General features: G+C 37.9%; 2 protein-coding genes across 2 annotated transcripts in view; both read right to left on the bottom strand.

The window, feature by feature from the left end:
- The window catches only part of LOC126232226 (nucleolar protein dao-5-like), a 350086-nt gene that overhangs the window by 279015 nt on the left and 47450 nt on the right, over nucleotides 1–23621 (bottom strand). The gene's annotated exons all lie outside the window — the stretch shown is intronic.
- LOC126232227 (E3 ubiquitin-protein ligase SIAH1-like) overlaps nucleotides 1–23621 on the bottom strand; it is a 73215-nt gene that overhangs the window by 2343 nt on the left and 47251 nt on the right. The window lies entirely within an intron of this gene.

The following is a 23621-nucleotide window of genomic DNA, read 5'->3' as shown; positions in this document are numbered from 1 at the left end:
TAATAAGCGACCTGGCATAGTCTTCTCCTCTGCCCTCTCGTCAACAATAGGTGTAATATAGATTCACACTACAGTAGTGGTGACGATGACAGAACACACATCAACAGTACATGTGATGTCAGTTCCCATAACAATCTGCTATGAAGCAAATGTATTTTTGAGCAGCATGGCCAGTAAAAGAAATATTTACCTAATGGACGAAAAAATGAAAGTGATTCATGAAATCGAGAGTGAAACTCAAAAGGATGACGTGTGTTGTCAAATTTGGCATCGTAAATTCCGCAGTCTAAACAATTTGGAAAACAAGTATGAAATTGTTACTGCGTTTGAACAAAATTGACCTAAAATTAAGCAGTTACAACAGGCTGAATAAAGCGATGTGGACAAAGCACTGCTTAAGTGGTTTAAGCATCAGAGAAGCATTCACGTTCTCCTTAGGGTGAAAGCGAAGAATTTGCCAAGAAATTTAGAAGATGAGGAATTTCTGTGCAGCAGTGGCTGAATTGACAGATTCAAGCAATATCATGGCATTATTTTCGGCACTGAGCGATGAATCCCATAGAGTAAATACTGAAATAATCCAACAATGGCTCACTACCACGTGGTCTGCCATCTGTGAAGGATATGCAGACTGTGGCATCTTAATGTAGATGAGCGCACCATTTTCTTTTAATTGGCACCAGACAAAATTATGAAATTCAAGGGCAAAAAATGTGATGGTGGCATGTTATCTACAGGATAAATAATAGTTCTGGTTTGTGCTGACACAGATGGAAATGAGAAGAAAAAATTGCACACAATAGATAAATCAGAAAATCTTAGATGTTTTAAGCATGTAAAAAATCTGCTTATTCACTACAATGCTAATAAAAAGTCCAGGATGACCTCCGAACACTTTGAAGCTGAAATAAGGCATTGGGATCGGAAGCTTAGGCTACTTGTTCTTGTTGATAACTGTCCAGCACAATTTTCTTCCTTCAAACATGACAAACTTATTGCAGCCCATGGACCAAGGAGTAATTATGAGTATGAAATGCCACTATTTTTCACTCATATCACCAAAAGTGATACAATGCCTTGAAAAAAGGCAGGATTATTCAGTTCCACTGATGGATGTGATCAGATGCATTACCAAAGCTTGGAGCCAGAGCACAGCCCAAACCACCAAGAGCTGTTTGTCATGCAGGAACCACTACTGAAGGAATAAATGCTGCTGAAACTGAAGACACATTTGTTGACACTGATTATCTGTTGCTGCCTACATTGCTGCCAGAAATCAACTGTAAGAAGTGCCTATCCCTATTGTGAGTGACACTTCAGAAACCATCAGAATTGTGGACATGTTCTTTGAAGCTAGAGGAAGGGGCAATGAAATTGCAAATGAAATAGTGAACACAGAATGTAATTTAGGAATGTGGGTGTTGGGCAAATAGACAGCAGAGTAAAATGACTGATTACTTCACTCCTAAGTAAAGAAGTTTGGTGAGAACTTGACATACTGCCATGCATATTGTGAATACAGTATATACAGCTGCATGTACAGTACTTAAGAATGAATACTGTATGTAAAACTAAAAAAGGTTAAATAAATTTGTTCTTTGCCATTTGCCACCAAAATAAATTAAAAATATGAATCTCAATCACAATGACAATCATTTACATCACCATCATAATATTCGAGGATCTTTGAATGTTGTTACAGCCAGGTTCCACTGTTGTTCACACTTTACAAAACTGTTTGTAAGTCGTCATTTACAGCTGTAAGATATTTGACAAATCTCATTGTTTGTTAAAAAGTAGCTGCCTCAGCAGTGTGTTAATGCAGGGAGCATTACCCCGTTTTAATGTACGAACAAACACAGGCATATTTTTAATTAATAGTTTATCTTCTCAGAATTTTACTGCTGTCATACAGTTTGCACTAAGTAGTTAAAATTTGTTGAGTACATTATGAGATTTTCACTCTCCTTAGTAATTAGATTACATACTTGGGAAAGTTAATGATGTTGGGTAAAAACACTAAGTATGAGGTAGCATACTGTTTATGAAATGCAAACCTTCAAATTCTCTTATAAAAACTAAAATTTATTACAAATTCAGCTCAACAATAAATTATTCAATTGATGTTGGCGAATGTTTGCGACCAACAATAACAGACTAATAAATGACATTCCAGAAAATAAACCACTGTATCAAACCTTAAACAACATACTTTGTATGCACAAGTCATTTACAGATAAGTACAAATCATTTACAGCTACTCAAATTATACGAACAGCAACAGTGGCCAAACATGGACAGATCCGTTACAACTGTTCAACATCCGTTACAACTGTTTTCAATGAAAAATCACAATCTAGGCAATGAACAGGCTAATAAACAACGAAAATTACTGTAATATGGCAATTTTAAATGTTAATCACCTAGGAAGAAAATTATATTTTAAACTGATTGTTATACTAATGCAGTCAATGCATTACAGGTTCAAATTGCGGTTTGGCACAAATTTTCATTTTTCACCATTGACTTATTTCAATGCCCATTAAAGCAAAATTTGGAAATTCCTTGTGTCAGGTGTAAGTTAATATAAAATAAAAATCAACTTTGCTGATGATGTGTGAAGTTCTTTATTATTTACTCAAGACAGCTAGCACTCAAATCATAAAACTGGACATCAGAAAATAATGAAGACTTCTGTGTGTAGATTCAGACAGATCAGTACACTTCACCCACTACACATTTCATTATTTATCAACCACACATTGTGCAAACTTCTTCAGAGTTCTGAGATAAGGTTGCAGCACCCACACTTTGTTCACTGCAATTTATGAGATGAAATCAATTGTACATAATGTTTAGGCATTGCATTTTTACCTCTGTAAACTCTGTAAAATTTCGTGCACTGTTTTGCTTAATTTGATGCAGCGCAGTAAGTATGATGGATACCAAAAATAAATTCAGTCCTTTATCGGGCAAAGACATCAGACTGTAAGATGTACAAAAATAAAATTTTTTCACCAAATAGTTTCCGAAAAATCAGACGATAAGTATTTCATATTAGCTGGAACGCCATCTCAGCCCAGGCACCAGCAAAGCCATTCTGGTCGGAGCTGCCACAGCGGGTGGTCACGTGTATGTGAGGTGTGTTTGCTTGTGTGAATGAATGCTGTGTGTTTCTCTTTCTTTTTCTGACACGGGCTGTGGCTGAAAGCTTGTGTGTAAGTGTCTTAATTGTGTCTGCCTTCAACTTCATGTGTCATCTTTATGGTAACGACTGATGTGTCTTACTTTGTATGCACAAGTCATTTACAGATAAGTACAAATCATTTACAGCTACTCAAATTATACGAACAGCAACAGTGGCCAAACATGGACAGATCCGTTACAACTGTTCAACATGACAGTGCATATTACTCAATACTAAACAAAAGTGTGTCACTAACAATATAACAACACAATCAGGTAACATAAAATTAGATAATTTCATGCAAAATTATCAACACAAAAAAGCCTAGGTAAATAAACCTTTTACCTGTTAACACTACGCTTAGCAAGATACGTATTTGAAAAAAATGGAAGTTATCAAGATTTCAATTTTCCACATGCTAGTGTGCCAGACATAATAAACTAATACTCTCATTTTGAGAATTAGGAATAGGATGCCTGGCTATTTAATGTGGCAAGCATTCAAATTGAACCAGTCCAGTGATAAGGAACTGACACAGAGTGCAGCTTGCAATTCTGAAACTCTAAAAAATGCAGTACTCTTTTCAGTACATCAACTATTTTGATGACTTCTGAAATTAATGCTGTTTCATTAAAAAAAAACTTTAACAGAATCATCAATAGAGAGAGACAGTGATGAGTACACACCTCAGAACGAATGTCAGTTAAACTAACGAGATTAAAAAATTGCTATCAAATTTTATTGGAAAAAACATAAACAAGACAAACGTTAAAGGGAATCAAAATATGGAAAAGTCAAGTTTCAGAATTTAACTACTAAGGACAAACAATCCAGCCACATGCTGTGGACACAGCAGCTAATACAAATAGAGCCAGAAAAATGGAAATGGCATTCCACTTAATAAACAAAACATACAGTCCCTTAAAGAACACATACAATAAAAGAGCCTTTATCTATTAATACAATATTATGGCATTACAATATGGTGATTAAAGCTAGTGTCTCTAGGTCTCAAACTGTCATACGGTAAATGCAGCCAGGCAGTTAAATAATTTGGAGAAGAAAGACAGAAAATCTTCTAGATCCGAAGTATGAAAATGAGAATATATACAGGGTGACACAGAATAACACGAATGTTTGAAATGAGTAGTGGCAGCCATGGGCAGGTGGCAGAACTGTGGGTTCGTGACCGTTTAGTAAGTAAACAGGTCGTCATTTCAGTAATCATGGATCAGTGGAATGGAAAACTGCATGCATTAGACACAAAAATGTTTTAAAAACAATTATGGTTTGGTAGCAGCGTAGAGAGAGTTTCGACGTTTTTAAAATTTAGGACGTCATGATGCGGTTCCATCAAAACACACGATAAAAATATTGAATTAATAACTTTAAAGAGACTGGATCTGCCCTTAAGAAGAAACCAACAGGACGACCAAGAAGTGTGCATTCTCCAGCGAAACTGATGTTGTATGTGAGTCTGTCTCACGGAGCCCACGGCATTAAATTCGTATGCAAGCAGCAGTGGTTGGAATGTTCCCGGGGAGTGTTCGCAGAACTTTTCACCCTGATTTAAAATTTCAACCGTACCAGCTACAGATGGTGCAACAATTGAAAGAAAACAATTACCGGTTAGGATTAGGATTCTGCCAACAAATGGTATCAAAAATAAACAATGACGAATTTCTATACAAGTTGTGGATGTCAGATGAGCCACATTTTCATGTCTCATGTTATGTGAATAAACAGAACTACCGATATTGGGCAAACACAAATCCTAATTACGTTCACGAGTGCCCTTTACACGCTAGTAAAGTGATAGTACGGTGTGGTGTTTCATCGCACGGGATTATTGGACTGTATTTTCTTACAAATGAATTGGGAAATGCAATAACTGTCAATGCCCATCGTGACGTGGAGATGTTATGAACTTTGGTTACAATTTCCAAAGTTCAAGAAGCCCGGTTTCAACAGGATGACAATCAATGGTATATGTGCGAGAAATGTTTGGCAACCGTGTGATCTCACGATTCGGTAACACTCCCGGGCCCCCTAGATTGCCAAATTTATCAGTTTGTGATTTTTTCTTGTGGGGCTACCTCGAGAGCAAAGTCTACATGACTCGACCAAGAACCGTGGATGGGATTAAACACAGAATTCAGGATGCAATTCACAGTACCCCAGCTGAGATGATACAGCGGTCAATGAGGAATCTCAGCAGCAGGATTCACAAATGTATTTATACATGAGGACACCATCTAAAGGACTTAATTTTTAAAAAATGGTAAATGCCATCAATGTTTGGTAAATGGCAAAGCAGTAAGGTTTCAATCATTATGAATGCAATATCTTTCCTTAATCACTCCTAGTTTTATTGGATCGTGTAAATGTTCCCATTTTTCTATGTCACCCTGTACATATCATATGATAAAGTGGAGAATTACGTTTTATGGGCACCAAGAAAGAATGGATAAAGACAGGCTGACAAAAAACATTCAATTTGTGAAGCTTCAGTTTCTCACTGCTTAATTCACGATGAAACCGTTCATGAATGGCTGGATGTCAGTGTTAAACAGGAACAATATTTGAGCAAGTAACTATCTTGCACCACCAGGCGTACTGACTGACTGACTGCTTAGGGATGGCTCACGGAACCCCCCCCCCCCCCTCCGACTCGATATATCTCAGGTCAGTCTTCTATCGACACGTTGCTCTGTCTTCAGTTTGTGCCCAGGAATGTGTGCTGGTAGTATCTTTTACTGCCTGCGCCTAAAGTCTGTTCACTGTGGGATACCTCCTTCCTCTTCTTCATAAGAACAAGTGTGAAATGGCAGTGACTGTGCCTTTTTTTTATCAATAGGATTGCTTCACTCCTCTGGAGACCTGCTATTGGAAGAGGGGCAATGTCTTTCATATACTCTGTGTAGAATCAAACTGGTAACCTGCCCAGTATAGTGCCCTTTTCACTGTCAAGCTATTTCAGTTGCCTTTTTATTCCTTTGTCACTTATTCTGATTTGGGCTCTTGTCATTCATGCGCAATTTAAAAGAGGAAGTTATCAAGATTGGATTTCTACATACTAGTGTGCCAGACATAATAATCTAATTCTCTCATTTAGAGAATTAGGAATAGGGTGCCTGGCTATTTAATTTAGCAAGCATTCAAATTGAACCAGTCCATTGATAAGGAACTGACACAGAGTGCAGCTTGCTATTCTGGAACTGTAAAAAATACTATATACTCTCAAGTATATTAACTACTTAATAACTTACCTAACTTAATGATATTTTACTAAAAATCTTGAACAGAATAATCAACAGGGAAACAATGCCGAGTACACACCTCAGGGCCCATATCAATTAAATTAACTAAATTAAATTGCTATCAAATCTACCTTCATACACATTTCACAGTTTTATGACAAATTTTTTATTTTATTAAAACTGCTCTGAATCTAGTTCACATGCAACCTATTATTATTCAATTGTGTATTGAAGAAAATAGTATGAAAATGAAGAGAAACCAACAGAAGAATGGTAGTTATGCAAGTTGAAACTTGGGAAACATGTTAACTTGAACCTGACTCCTTAGTTTATGCTGATTACTTCGCAATGTTAGTAGAAAACTTACAGGAGGCAATCAAACAGATAAACATTTTCTAGGCGGCAGCAGAAAAGTTGGATTCAAAGTTTTGTTGGAAAAAATCATAAACGAAACCAATGTTAAACGGAATCAAAATATGGAAAAATCAAGTTTCAGAATTTAAATATTCAGGAGAAACCATCCAGCCACATGCTGTTGACACAGGAGCTGATACAAATAGAGCAAGAATAATGGAAATGACATTTCACTTAATACACAGCACATACATTCATTAACTTAAGGAACACATACAATAAAAAAGCCACATCTAATAATACAATACTAAGGCACTAAAAGTGACGATTAAAACTTTATGTCGTTATGCCTCAAAATGCCTTACCATAAACACAGCCCAGTAGTTGAATAATTTGGAAAAGAAGGAGAGGAATTAAAAAATTACAAATCCAAAGCATGAAAATGGGATTTAGAAATTGAGAAGCAAGGACGTGTATGCAAGAACATGGAATATGAAAACACAGAGGATTACATTTGCTGGCCAACTAAGAAACAATGGATAAAAAGAGACTGACAAAAAATACTGAAAATGTGATTCTTCAGTTTCTCTTGGCTGAATTCACGATGAAACAGTTTGTGAATGGCTGGATGTAAGTGTCAAACAGGCACAATATTTCAGCATACAACTACACAGCATCACCAATTGTGCTGATAAAAACAGGTGGTATAGCAAACAATACAGGCAAGACCTGAAAAAAAAAATAAAAAAAATAAAAAAAATGGATGAAATGGTTCTCTTGCAGAAAATCTGAAGACTGAATTTAAAAGACAGATCACTGCGGGCTAAAATTGTTCCTCTCATTAAACAGTGCCAAATTTAGCAACTTAATAAGGACCTCTAGAAAAATAATACGAGATCTTTCTATAAAACTTTTAAATTTACCTTACAAAAATACTGAGCACCAAATCTATGTTTCAAATATGAAAAAGAAAAGCTGCTGCTAAATAATCAGGAAGGCTTTATAATATGAGCAGGATACTTTCAGAACATGAACATTAACAAAAGCAAAATGAGAATAATGGAATGTAGTCGAATGAAGTCTGGTGGTGCTGAGGGAATTAGATTAGGAAATGAGACACTTATAGCAGTAAAGGAGTTTTGCTATTTGGGGAGCAAAATAACTGATGATAGTCGAAGTAGAGAGGATATAAAATGTAGACTGGCAATGGCAAGGAAAGCGTTTCTGAAAAAAAGAAATTTGTTAACATCGAGTATAGATTTAAGTGTCAGGAAGTCGTTTCTGAAAGTATTTGTATGGAGTGTAGCCATGTATGGAAGTGAAACATGGACGATAAATAGTTTGGACAACAAGAGAATAGAAGCTTACGAAATGCGGTGCTAACGAAGAATGCTGAAGATTAGATGGGTAGATCACATAACTAATGAGGAGGTATTGAATAGAATTGGGGAGAAGAGGAGTTTGGCACAACTTGACCAGAAGACGGGATCTGTTGGTAGGACATGTTCTGAGGCATCGAGGGATCACCAATTTAGTATTGGAGGGTAGTGTGGAGGGTTGGTTGGTTGAGATTAAAGGGACCAGACTGCTACGGTCATCGGTCCCTTTTTCCAAACACTAAAAACACCCACAGAGAATAAAAGCCATTAACAGAATAGAGCACAGACGACACAGAACAAGAGAAACTGAGACAAAGACCAGACAAGACGAACTAAAATCACACAGAGTGCGACGGTGGTTGGCCGACCATAGAAACAAAAAAGGAAAAGCCAACCACCGAGAAACGCATTAAAAACTCAGATTAAAATCAGAGGCTAAAAGACAGAATCAACACTAAAAAGCATAAACACTCAGATTAAACGATAAAAACCCCTGCCCGAATAAAACTTAAAACTAAGCCAGCCATAACAGGGTCATCAGATAAAAGGGCATGGAGCGTATCAGGCAGCGCAAATGTCTGCCTGAGCACAGATAAAAGTGGACAGTCCAACAAAATGTGGACCACTGTCAATACAGAGCCGCAGTGACAGAGAGGGGGGTCCTCACGATGCAACAAGTGGCCGTGGGTCATCCGTGTGTGCCCAATACGCAGTCGGCAGAGGACGACAGACTCCTTGCGAGAGACTCGCAAGGAGGAGTGCCACACAGTCGTCGTCTCCTTGACGGCACGGAGTTTATTAGGGGCGGTCAGACTGCGCCATTCAGCGTCCCAAAGCGAGATAACTTTGCGGAGTAAGACGGCCCTCAAATCAGTCTCCGGAAGGCCAATGTCTAGAGTGGGTTCACTGGTGGCCTGTTTGGCCAAGCGGTCAACACGTTCATTGCCCAGGATACCGACGTGACCGGGGTTCCACACCAAGGCCACAGAGCGGCCGCAACGGGCAAGAGTATGCAGGGACTCCTGGATAGCCATCACCAGACGAGAACGAGGGAAACACTGGTCGAGAGCTCGTAAACCGCTCAGGGAATCGCTACAGATCACGAAGGACTCACCTGAGCAGGAGCGGATATACTCAAGGGCACGAAAGATGGCGACCAGCTCAGCAGTGTAAACGCTGCAGCCAGCCGGCAATGAACGTCGTTCACAATGGTCCCCTAGAGTTAGCGCATACCCGACACGACCAGCAACCATCGAAGCGTCAGTGTAAACAATTCCAGAGCCCTGATACGTGGCTAAGATGGAATAAAAGCGGAGTGTGGAGGGTAAAAATCAAAGAGGGAGACCAAGAGATGAATACACTAGGCAGGTTCAGAAGGATGTAGGCTGCAGTAGGTACTGGGAGATGAAAAAGCTTGCACAGGATAGAGTAGCACGGAGAGCTGCATCAAACCAGTCTCGAGACTGAAGACCACAACAACAACAAACTTTCAGAAGCTTTTAAACTATGAAAAACTGAAAGAGAAGTTCCCAATGCAAGTTGCACATAATAAATTTGAAGATCCACAACTATAAAATTTTCAGGACATCCAACAGATCATTAGTGAGCTAGAAAACAACAAAGTTCCAGGGGAGGACAATTTTGTTGCAGAAATGTGAATGACTGAACTGTCGGACAACTATAAAAAGGAATCCAAATCATCTGGAGGACTGAACAAATACCAGAAGTTTGGAAAATAGCACTTACTCATTCACTACGCGCAAAAATGAAGGTCAGGGTTGGGGGCAACCATTTGGTGGAGAAAGGAAGTATGAAATTGGGAGCAGTATCAAATTTAAAAGATTATTATTATTTTTTTATTATTATTTACTTTATCAACAATCTATCATACACACATCTAAGAAAGTTTTGCATCACTCCGGTTCCCAGAATTCCTGAAGATATACGTTGACTGTGGATATTGTATCACAGACAGACACACTTTGACTGTTCAGAGATGTCACAAAATCCACCCAAAAATGTAAACAATCACGCAAGAGCAGCACCTATTAGACAGAGGGGGTGAGACAGCACATCAGTTCCAGTCATTCCACCAGGAAGAAGGTACACGTCTTGTGTTGCCTGTAGTTCAATTATGCCTAGATGGTCAATACCGCAGTTCGATCATGTCCACATAGTTACTTTGTGCTAGGAAGGGCTGTCAACAAGTGTCCAGGCATCTCAGAGTGCACCAAAGCAATGTTGTTCAGAGATGGAGGAGATAGGGAAAGACAGGAACTGTCAATGACATGCCTAACTCAGGCCATCCAAGGGTTACTACTGCAGTGGGTGACTGCTACCTACCGACTGTGGCTCTGAGGAACCCTGACAGAAACGCCACCATGTTGAATAATGCTTTTCGTGCAGCCACAGGACGTCGTGTTATGACTCCAATTGTTCACAATAGGCTACATGATGTGCAACTTCACTCCCGACGTCCGTCTTTGCAACTATGACACCATGCAGTGCAGTATAGGTGGGCCCAACAACATGCCAAACGGATTGGTATCACATTCTTCACTGATGAGTATCTTATATGCCTTCAAGCAGACTATTGTTGGAGACCTGTTTGGAGGCTGAACACCTCGATACATAGTCCATGAGAGCAGCAAGGTGGAGGGTCCCTGCTCTTTTTGGGGTGGCATTACATGGAGCCGACGTATGCTGCTGGTGGTCATGGAAGGCGACATACGAGGTGTGGCTAGAAAAAAACCTGACTAGTACTGGTGAAACAATAAAACGAATGCAATAAGGCTGAAAGTCGCGTGGCCTGTCACGTGACTCTCGCTCCGCCTACTGCTCGAGTTTCATCTGCCTCCTGCACTCAGTCTGCCCGTGGCGTCTGTTTTAAGTAGTTGACGTTTTGTCTGTGCGTCGGAAAATGTTGAGTGTACAGAAAGAACAGCGTGTTAACATCAAATTTTGTTTCAAACTAGGAAAATCAGCGAGTGAAACGTTTGTAATGTTACAACAAGTGTACGGCGATGATTGTTTATCGTGAACACGAGTGTTTGAGTGGTTTAAACGATTTAAAGATGGCCGCGAAGACACCAGTGATGACACTCGCACTGGCAGACCATTGTCAGCAAAAACTGATGCAAACATTGAAAAAATTGGTAAACTTGTTCGACAAGATCGCCGTTTAACAATCAGAGCAGTGTCTGAGTTAACAGGAGTTGACAAGGAAAGTGTTAGGCAGATTCTTCATGAAAGTTTCAACACGAACAAAGTGTGTTCAAAAATGGTTCCAAAGTGTCTCACAATTGAACAGAAGGAACGGCGAAGAATGATTTGTTCTGACATCCTGGAAAACATTGAAAGTGATCCCACCTTCTTATAAAATGTTATCACTTGCGATGAATCGTGGTTTTTTACTTACGATCCCGAAACTAAACGCCAATCGATGCATTGGAAAACTCCTGGTTCTCCACGACAAAAAAAGCACGAATGTCAAAATCGAAATTCAAGGCAATGATGATTGTTTTTTTTTTTGACATCAAAGGGATTGTGCACATTGATTGGGTACCAGAGGGACAAACAGTGAATCAGCATTACTACATTAGCATCCTGGCTACCCTACGTGAGCGAGTACGGAGAAAACGGAACGATTTGTGGACAAAAAAGTCACGGAGTCTTCACCAAGACAATGCCCCAGCTCACAGTGCGTTGTCAGTGAAGACGTTTTTGGCAAAACACAACATTCCCATCTTAGATCATCCACCCTACTCACCTGATTTGGCCCCCTGTGACTTTTTTCTTTTCCCTAAAGTCAAGTCAGCTTTGAAAGGAACTAGATTTGAGACTGTTGAAGCAGTAAAAGAAAAAGCGACGGAAGTAATGTATGGACTTACCGAAAATGATCTGCAGCATTGCTATGAACAGTGGAAAATTCGTATGGAGCAGTGTAGAGACCGAGGAGGAGACTACATTGAAGGAGATAACATGAAATTGTAAATAATTGTAAATAAATGTTTTTTCCAGCATCAGTCCGGTTTTTTTCTAGCCGCACCTCGTAATGGCTGTACGATACGTGAATGCCATCCTCAGACTGATAGTGCAACTATATCGGCAGCATACTGGTGAGGCATTTGTCTTCACGGACAACACTTCGCGCCACCATCATGCACATCTTGTGAAGGACTTCGTTCAGGGTAACAACATCACTAGACTAGAGTGGCCAGCATGTTCTCCAGACATGAACCCTACCGACCAAGCCTGGGACAGACTGAAAAGGACTGTTTATGGATGGTGTGACCTACAAACCACTCTGAGGTATCTATGCCAAATCGCCATTGAGGAGTGGGGCAATGACGACCAACCATGGCTAGATGAACTTGGGGATAGTATGCAATGAATACTACAGGCATGCATCAATGCAAGAGGGTGTGCTACGGGGTATTAGAAGTACCAGTGTGTACAGCAATCTGGACCATCCCCTATGAAGGTCTTTCTGTATGGTGGTACAATGTGCATTGTGAGGTTTTCATGAGCAATAAAAAGAGTGGCAATGATGTTTATGTTGATCTGTATTCCAATTTTCTGTACAGGTTCCGGAACTCTCACAAGGGAACCTCCCCATTGCACCCCCCTCAGATTTAGTTATAAGTTGGCACGGTGGATAGGCCTTTAAAATCTGAACACAGATCAATCGAGAAAACAGGAAGAAGTTGTGTGGAACTATGAAAAAATTAGTAAAATATGCAAACTGAGTAGTCCATGTGCAAGATAAGCAACATCAAGGAGAACGTGAGCTCAGGAGCGCCGTGGTATCATGGTTAGCGCGAGTAGCTGCGGAACGAGGGGACCTTGGTTCAAGTCTTCCCTCAACTGAAAATTTTACTTTATTTATTTTCGCAAAGTTATGATCTGTCCGTTCGTTCATTGATGTCTCTGTTCAGTGTAATAAGTTTAGTGTCTGTGTTTTGCGACCGCACCGCAAAACCGTGCAATTAGTAGACGAAAGGACGTGCCTCTCCAATGGGAACCGAAAACATTTGATCGCAAGGTCATAGGTCAACCGATTCCTCCACAGGAAAACACATCTGACATATTCTGTACGACACTGGTGACAGCATGTGCGTCACATGACAGGAATATGTCGTCGACCCACCTAACTTGTACACTTAGCAAATGGGTAAAAAGATTCTTCTACCTTGCCCGATTTAGGTTATCTTGTGGATGTGATAATCACTCCCAAAAAAGTGATGAAAACATAAGAGTTTGTCACATAAACTGAAAATAAAAAATTAAACTTTTTACTCGAGTGAAGACGAGAACCTAGGACCTCTCGTGTCGCAGCTGCTCTCGCTAACCACGGGACCACGGCGCTCCTAGACTCCCATTCTCCTTGATGTTGCCTATCTTCACACGGACTACCCAATTTGTATATTTTACTAATTTTTTTCATAGTTCCACACAACTTCTTCCTGTTTTCTCTATTGATCTGTGTTCAGTTTTTCAAGGCCTATCCACTGTGCCAACTTATAACTAAATCTGAGGGGGGTGCGATGGGGAGGTTCCCTTGTCAGAACCGAGGTGATGCAAAGTTTTTTTCGATGTGTGTGTTTTCTAGAGCAGACGACTGAAAATTTTTATTAGATCCCTGACAAATGCTCATTGTAATGAGGTTTTTGTTTCCACACAATACCTCATCACAGTGAATATACTACTGAAGATATTAAAGCCACAATTAAGTTGAATGTTTGGCAGGCACAAATCACTTGCAGCTAACCTAATGATACAATATAGTAGCAACAGTGAAGAATCATGGGCATGTCAGCTATTAATGTGACTGTGTTTTCCTCAATACTAAACAAAAGAGTATCAGTAACAATATGACAACTCAAGTACACGACATAAAATTAGAAAATCCCACTCAGAATTAAACAACAGACCAAAATATACAGTTAACTAATACTTCTACCTGTTGACAGTTTCCCCACTTTATTTGATGGCATCAAATGCAGTGTTTGGGTAATGAATTGTTCCTTATAGGTGTACAGCATTAAACCATAAATATGTACACTTAACTAGATACGTATTGGAAAATAGTAATCAGGATTTCATCACACTTATACTATTGTTCCAGACATAATAATCTAATTCCCTCATTTTGAGAATTAGGAATAGGGTGCCTGGCTATTTAATTTAGCAAGCATTCAAATTGAACCAGTCCAATGATAAAGACCTGACACAGAGTGCAGCTTGCAATTCTGGAACTGTAAAAACAGCAATACACTTTCCAGTACATCTACTACTTAATGGCTCACCTAACTTAATGCAATTAAAAAACAAAAACAAAAAAAAACTTGAACAGAATAACAAGTAGAGAGTGAGTGACAGTTATGAGAACACACCCCAGAGTCAATATCAGTTAAATTAACTAAATTAAATTGCTATCAATTCTACCTTCATAAACATTTCATGGTCTGCTTCTATGCGTCAAGTTTATTATTATTTTATTAAAATTGCTCTGAATCCAGTTCACTTGCAATATACCACAATTTGATTCAGGTAAGCTCTACACGATGTTCAAGAAGTTCCTGTACCTGTTGAAAAGAAATTAATCCACACACGAGATGCGTGAGAATTATAATTCAATTCCATGTTGAAGAAAGTAGTACGAAAAGAGAGAAAAATGAACAGAACAATAGTGACTATGTGAGTAGAAACTCGGGAAACACAGACTAACTTGAACTTGACTTCTTAGTTTTTGCTGATTATTTTGCAAAATTTGCAGGAAACCTACAGGATGCAACAACAAAGATAAATAACGAAGATAAATAACAAAGGTAAATAAACACAGATAAATATGCTCAAAGTGGAAGCAGAAAAATTGGATTTCAAACTTTTTGGAAACAACCATAAACAAAACAAACATTACAGGGATTCAAAACACGGAAAAATCAATTTTTAGAATTTAAATATTCAGGACAAATGATTCAGCCAAATGCCTGGACACAGCAGCTAATACAAACACAGTCAGAAAAATGGAAATGGCTTTCCACTTAACAAGCAACATATGCAGTCACCTAAAGAACACATACAATAAAAAAGAGTCCTTATCTGTTATTACAATATGATGGAAAAATGACGAGGTGATTAAAACTGGGTGTCTTTATGCCTCAAAATGTATTACCGTAAACGCAGCCAAGCAAGCGAAATAATTTGGAGGGGAAAGAGAGAAATTCAGAAAATTATAGCTCCAGGGTATGAAAATGGGATCTGGAAACTGAGAAGCAAGGATGCAAGAACTAGGAACATAATATATAAAAGGAGAAAGTGGACAATTACATTTTATGCCCTCCCACCACTCTGACTTGCTCTCTCCCAGATCCATGCCAAGCATCTCTCCACTGCTGTTTTCCATCAACACACGGTTCTGTCTTCAGCTTGTGCCCCAGGATGTGTGCCTGCATTATCTTTCACTGCCTGCCCCTGAAGTCAGTTCACTGTGGGGTACCTCCTTACTCTTCTTAATAAGACCAAGTGTGAAATGGGAGTGACCTGTGCTTTTTTTTTTTTTAATCATTAGGGTACCTTCACTCCTCTAGAGACCTGCTGTTGGAAGAGGAGCAAGGTCTTTCATATACTCTGTGTAGAATCAAACTGGTATCCCATTAAGTCCAGTGGCCTTTCCACTGTCTAGCTATTTCAGTCGATTTTCTATTCCTTTGTCACTTATTCTGATTTTCTATCTTGACGTTCATGTGAAGATTTAAAAGAGGAATTTACCAAGATTTGTTTTCCAAACACTAGTGTGCCAGACATAATAATCTAATTCTCTCATTTTGAGAATTAGGAATAGGGTGCCTGGCTATTTAATGTAGCAAGCATTCAAATTGGACCAGTCCAATGATAAGGAACTGACACAGAGTGCAGCTTGCTATTCTGGAACTGTAAAAAATGCTTCACACTTTCCAGTACATCTACAATTTCGATGACTTATCAAACTTAAAGCTGTTTCATTAAAAAAACTTAAAACAGAGTAATCAATAGGTAGTGACAGTGATGAGTACACACATCAGAACGAATGTCAGTTAAATTAACTAATTTAAATTGCTATCAAATTTTATTATTATTATTATTATATATAAAAAACACGTTAAAGGGAATCAAAACATGGAAAAATCAAGATTCAGAATTTGAATACTAAGGAGAAACAATCCAGCCACAAGCTGTGGACACAGCAGCTAATACAAATAGAGCTAGAAAAATGGAAATGGCATTCCACTTCTATTAATACAATATTATGATTAAAGCTAGTGTCTCTATGCCTCAAACTGTCATACTGTAAATGCAGCCAGGTAGTTAAATAATTTGGAAAAGAAAGACAGAAAATCTTATAGATCTGAAGTATGATAATGAGAATATATACAGGATGACACAGAATAACACGAATGTTTCAAATGAGTAGTGACAGCACTGCAGGTTCGTGACATTTGGCGAGTAAACAGTCCGCCATTTCAGTAATCGTGGATCAGTGCATCTGACAACAGCATGCGTTAGCCATAAAAATGTTTCATAAAAACAATGACAGTTTGGTAGCAGCGCAGAGGGAATTTTGACCTTTTTATAATTTACGATGTCTTTATGCCGTTCCATCGAAACACGATAAAATGTTGAATTAATAACTTTGAAGAGACTGGATCTGCCCTCAAGAAGAAACCAACAGGTTGACCAAGAAGTGTGCGTTGTCCAGCGAACACTGATGTTGTAAGCGAGTCTGACTTACGGAGCCCACGGCATTCAATTCTTAAGCAAGCAGCAGTGGTTGCAATGTCATGGGAGAGTGTTCACAGGATTCTTCATCTTGATTTAAAATTTCATCCGTACAAACTACAGATGGTGCAACAATTGAAAGACAACGATTATCGGTTATGATTAGGATTCTGTCAAAAACGATAACAAAAACAATGACAATGAATTTCCTAACAAGTTGTGGATGACAGATGAGGCCCATTTTCCTGTCACACGTTATGTGAATAAACAGAACTACCGTTACTGGGCAAACACAAATCCTAATGACGTTCACGAGCGACCTTTACACACTAGTAAAGTGACAGTATGGCGTAGTGTTTCATCATAGGGGATTATTGGAACATATTTTTTCGCAAATGAACAGGGAAACGCAATAACTGTCAATGTCGTGGAGATGTTACGAACTTTCGTTACACCTGCATTGAACGACATTCCAAATGTTCAAGAAGCCTGGTTTCAACAAGATGGAGCGAAATCACATACTGTCGGCAATCAATGGCACATATGCAAGAATTGTTTGGCAACCGTGTGATCTCACGATTTGGTAACATTCCCTGGCCCCCTAAGATCATCAGATTTATTAATCCACGATTTTTTCCTTGTGTGGCTACCTCATGAGCAAAGTCTACAAGACTCGACCAAGAATCCTGGATGAGTTAAAACAGAGAATTTGGGATGCAATTCACAGTATCCCAGATGAGATGTTGCAACGGTAATGAGGAATCTCAGCAGCAGGATTCACAAATGTATTTATACAGGAGGACACCATCTAAAGGACTTAATTTTAAAAAAATGGTAAATGCCATCAATGTTTCGTAAATGGCAAAGCAGTAAGGTATCAATTATTATGAATGCAATTTCTTTCCTTAATCACTTCTAGTTTTATTGGATTGTGGAAATGTTCCCGTTTTTTAATGTCACCCAGTACATATCATATGATAAAGTGGATAATTACATTTTATGGGCACTAAGAAAGAATGGATAAAGAGAGGCTGAAAAAAAAAATATTCAACTTGTGAAGCATCAGTTTCTCCCTGCTTAATTCAAAATGAAACAGATCATGAATGGCTAGATGTCAGTGTTAAACAGGAACAGTATTTCAGCCAGCAACTACGTTGCATCACCAGGTGTGCTGACTGTTTAGGGGTGGCTCAGTACTTTCATTACTTTCACCCCCCCCCCCCCCGACTCGATATCTCCGAGTTCTATCTTCTATTGACACAACACTCTGTCTTCAGTTCGTGCCCAGGAATGTGTGCTGGCAGTATCTTTTACTGCCTGCGCCTGAAGTCGGTTCACCGTGGGGTACCTCTTTCCTCTTCTTAATAAGACCAAGTGTGAAACGGGAGTGACCTGTGCCTTTTTTTTTTATCACCAGGGTTGCTTCCTCCTCTAGAGATCTACAGCACACTGCTGTTGGAATAGGGGCAATGTCTTTTGTATACTCTGTGTATCATCAAACTAGTATCCCATCAAGTCTGGTGAACTTTTCACTGTCGAGCTATTTCAGTTGCCTTTCTATTCCTTTTTCGCTTATTCTGATTTGGGTTTTTGTCATTCTTGTGACGATTTAAAAGAGGATGCTATCAAGATTTCAGTTTTCCACATGTTAGTGTGCCAGACATAATAATCTAATTCTCTTATTTCAAGAATTAGGAATAGGGTGCCTGGCTATTTAATTTAGCAAGCATTCAAATTGAACCAGTCCACTGATAAGGAACTGACACAGAGTGCAGCTTGCTATTCTGAAACTGTAAAAATGCTATACACTTTCCAGTGCATTTACTACTTAATGATATTTTGTTAAAAAACTTAAACAGAATAATCAACAGAGAGACAGTGATGAGCACACGCCTCGGGGCCTATTTCAATTAAATTAACTAAATTATATTGCTAGCAAATCTACCTTCATACACGTTTCACGGTTTTATGACAATTTTTTATTATTATTTTTATTTTATTAAAACTGCTCTAAATCTAGTTCACATGCAACCTATTATTATTCAATAGTGTATTGAAGAAAACAGTATGAAAATGAAGAGAAACCAACAGAAGAATGGTTGTTATGTAAGTTGAAACTTGGGAAACAGGCTACCTTGAATCTAACTTCTTAGTTTATGCTGATTATTTAGCAATGTTAATGGAAAACCTACAAAAAGCAACCAAACAGATAAACATTCTCTTAGCGGTAGTAGAAAAACTGGATTCCAAGTTTTGTTGGAAAAAAATCACTAACAAAACCAATGTTAAAGGGAACCAAACTAACAAACTAGACCCTCCAACTTTCAAAGAAGTAGAAAAAATTCTTAAAGAACAAAAAAATTATAAGGCATGGGGATAAGACCAGGTTTTCGTTGAAATGTGGAAATATGCAAGTGACACAGTCAAGACCTGGCTCTAACAAAAATTTGGGTAACAGAACGATTTCCTGAACATTGGACCACAGCTATCATCCACCCACTACACAAAAAGGGAGATAAGAGCAACCCAGACAACTACAGAGGAATCTCTCTCCTAGATTTCACATACAAATTTCTATCCAAGATCCTATATGAAAGAATCAAGGAGCAATTAGAACAGGAGTTAGGAGAATATCAGGGAGGTTTCAGACCATGGAGAAGCTGTGCAGAGCAGATAATTAGTTCAAAATTGATTATGGCATACTACAAGGAACAGAACAAACCTCTGGCAATAACATTTGTAGATTTTAAGAAGGCATATGACTGTCTCCACAGACCTTCAGTATTACAAATTTTAAGAAATCTAAGAATCCATCCAAAACTAATTAAAATAATACAACTCACTCTAACCAACACCAAATCCAAAGTGAAGTTTAGAGGAGAAATTTTGGAACCATTCCTCATAAAAACAGGCTTAAGGCAAGGTGACTGCCTATCACCATTACTGTTCAACTGTGCACTGGAATACATAACGAGAGAATGGTACAATGACAATCCAAAGAGGATAACAATTGGAAGTGCAAAAGATGATATTAGCTTGAACTGCTTGGGATTCGCTGATGATCTTGCTCTCCTAGCCAACACCGTTCAAGAAGCCAGGCAACAAGTGAAATCTCTACAAGAAATAACACAGAAAGTAGGCCTTAGAATATCATTTGAAAAAACGGAGATTATGCCAACTGATCCACCATTTGCAAACAAAATTACAATAGGAGAACAGGAAATCAAAATTGTTGATAAATTTAAATATTTAGGCGAAATAATAACATACAATCTAAATGAGAAGCCATCATGGCAGAATAGAATAAAAAAACTGAACTATGCAAATTACATTACGAAAACTACATACAACAAAAAAAAGCCTATCTATAGATGCAAAATTGAAACACTATAAAACAGTTCCACAACCAGAAATAACGTATGAAGCTGAAACTGTCTTCAAAACAACTAATACAGCAAAAATTGACAGAATACTAAAAATAGAAAGAAGAATAATTAGGACATGTATAAATAAACAGTATAAAATAAATGGACATTGGAGAATAGCATCAAATGAAACAGTATATAAAAAAAGAGAACCAGTCATGAACACAATCAGGAAGAAACGCATCTCATTCTTTGGACATCCGATGAGAACTCCAGAAAACAGAATTAATAAAAAAAATAATACAAAAATTGTGGAATAGCAAGAGCAACATTAAATGGATCACAGAAATTAAGGAAGATACAAAAGAACTTCAAATTACAGCAGATGACCTAAAAAACAAGACAGAGGAAACCAGAATACTGCAAGACCCGCAAACCAGACTACAAATGAAAATCAATAAAAGGAGTACAGGAAGAGTTGTCTCAGATGAAGAAAGAAAGAAAATATCTGAAAGAATGAAGAAATATTGGGCAGACAAGAGCAAAACACCTTTCATATAAGAATAGACTCTAATAATTATATTACCTAAATATCATATTAAGTTATTGTTGAACCAAATTGTATCCCTATGTAACAACTTGCTTAGAACTTTGTATTTTTGACTAGAGTGGTCCAATGAAAGCCATAAAATAAATAATAATAATAATAGAAGAATCACGTTTCAGAATTTAAATATCCAGGAAAAACATTCCGGCCACCTGCTGTGGACACAGCAGCCAATACAAATAGAGCAAGAATAATGGAAATGACATTCACTAAAGGAACACACACTATAAAAAAGCCACATCTAATAATACAACACTAAGGCATTAAAATGTGGTGATTGGCACTTTATGTCTTTATGCCTCAAATTGCCTTACCAGCCCAGCAGTTGCATAATTACAAGAACAAGAATTCAAAAATTACACATTGAAAGCATGGAAATGGTATTTGGAAATTGAGAAGCAGGGAACTATGTGCAAGAACTGGGAATATGAAAGCACAGAAGATTACATTTGCTGGCCAACTAAGAAAGAATGGATACAGCGAGACTGACAAAAAAATACTGAAAATTTGATTCTTCAGTTTTTCTCAGCTGAATCCACGATGGAACAGTTGGTGAATGGCTGGATGTAAGCGTCAAACAGGCACAATATTTCAGCATACAACTATGTTGCATCACCAGTTGTGCTGAGAAAAGCAGGTGGTATAGCAAACAATGTGGGCAAGACTTGAATTATGAAAAAAAAAACTTGGATGAAATGGTACTCTTGTAGAAAACCTGAAGATTACGTTGAATTTAAACGACACAACGCTGGCAGCTAAAAGTGAACCATTCAGTAAACAGAGTCAAAGTTTGCAACTTAATGAGGACCTCTAGAACAAAAATACTTAGCACCAAATCTCCTTTTTAAATATGAACAATAAAAGCTGCTGCTAAATAATCAGGAAGGCTGTATAATATGTGCAGCATACTTTCAGAAGCTTCTAAACTGTGAAAAACTGAAAGAGAAGTTGCCAATTCAAGTTCCACATAATAAATTTGAAGATCCACAACCACAGAACTTTCAGGACATCCAACAGACTATTAGTGAGCTAGAAAACAACAAAGTTCCAGGGGAGGACAATGCTGTTGCAGAAATGTGAATGACTTCAGTCAACTATAAAAAGGAATACAAAACATTTGGAGTACTGAACAAACACCAGAAGTTTGGAAAATAGCACTTACTTATTTTATTCACTATGCAAACAACTAAGGTGAGGAGGGTGGAGTGCAACCAGCTGGTGGTAAAAGTATAAAATTGGGAGCAATATCAAATTTAAAAGAATTTTTTTTACATTAATGAGTATCTACTCTATCAACAAAGTATCATATTTTTTAGAGTAGAGGACTGAAAATTTTTATTAGATCCCTGACAAATGCTCATCGTAATGAGGTTTTTGTTTCCACACAATACCTCATCACAGTGAATATACTACTGAAGATATTAAAGCCACAATTAAGTTGAATGTTTGGCAGGCACAAATCACTTGCAGCTAACCTAATGATACAATATAGTAGCAACAGTGAAGAATCATGGGCATGTCAGCTATTAATGTGACTGTGTTTTCCTCAATACTAAACAAAAGAGTATCAGTAACAATATGACAACTCAAGTACACGACATAAAATTAGAAAATCCCACTCAGAATTAAACAACAGACCAAAATATACAGTTAACTAATACTTCTACCTGTTGACAGTTTCCCCACTTTATTTGATGGCATCAAATGCAGTGTTTGGGTAATGAATTGTTCCTTATAGGTGTACAGCATTAAACCATAAATATGTACACTTAACTAGATACGTATTGGAAAATAGTAATCAGGATTTCATCACACTTATACTATTGTTCCAGACATAATAATCTAATTCCCTCATTTTGAGAATTAGGAATAGGGTGCCTGGCTATTTAATTTAGCAAGCATTCAAATTGAACCAGTCCAATGATAAAGACCTGACACAGAGTGCAGCTTGCAATTCTGGAACTGTAAAAACTGCAATACACTTTCCAGTACATTACTACTTAATGACATACCTAACTTAATGATATTTTATTAAAAAACTTAAGCAGAATAATCAACAGAGCAGCAGTTAAATTAACTAAATTAAATTGCTATCAAATCTACCTTAATAAACATTTCATGGTCTGCTTCTATATGGCAAGCTTTATTTAATTGTTATTTAATTAAAACTGCTCTGAATCTAGTTCACTTACAATGTACCACCATTTGATTCAGACAAGAATTCCTTTATACCTCTATATCCAAGAAGTCCTTGTATCTCAAAAAAAAAGTAAATCCACACACGAGGGGCATGAAGATTATTATTCAATTGTGTGCTGAAGAAAGTAGTATGAGAATGAATAAAACCAGCAGAAGAATGGCGGCTATGTAAGTTGAAACTTGGGAAACAGGCAAACCTGAACCTGACTTCTTAGTTTTTGCTGATTACTTAGCAGTGCTAGTAGAAAATCTACAAGATGCGACCAAAACAATAAACATTCTCTAGGTGGTAGTAAAAAAATTGGATTCCAAATTTTGTTGGAAAAAAAATATCATAAATAAAACCAATGTTAAAGGGAATCAAAATATGGAATAATCAAGTAACGCAATTTAAATATTCAGGAGAAACCATCCGGCCACATGCTGTGGACACAGCAGCTGATACAAATAGAGCCAGAAAAATGGAAATGGATTTCACTTAATAAACAGCACATACATTCCCTTAAAGCA

Source organism: Schistocerca nitens, unplaced genomic scaffold, assembly GCF_023898315.1.
Source record: "Schistocerca nitens isolate TAMUIC-IGC-003100 unplaced genomic scaffold, iqSchNite1.1 HiC_scaffold_466, whole genome shotgun sequence".
Taxonomy (NCBI): Eukaryota; Metazoa; Arthropoda; class Insecta; order Orthoptera; family Acrididae; genus Schistocerca; species Schistocerca nitens.
Note: the sequence above shows the minus strand (reverse complement) of the source record. Positions and strands in the feature narration are given on the sequence as shown.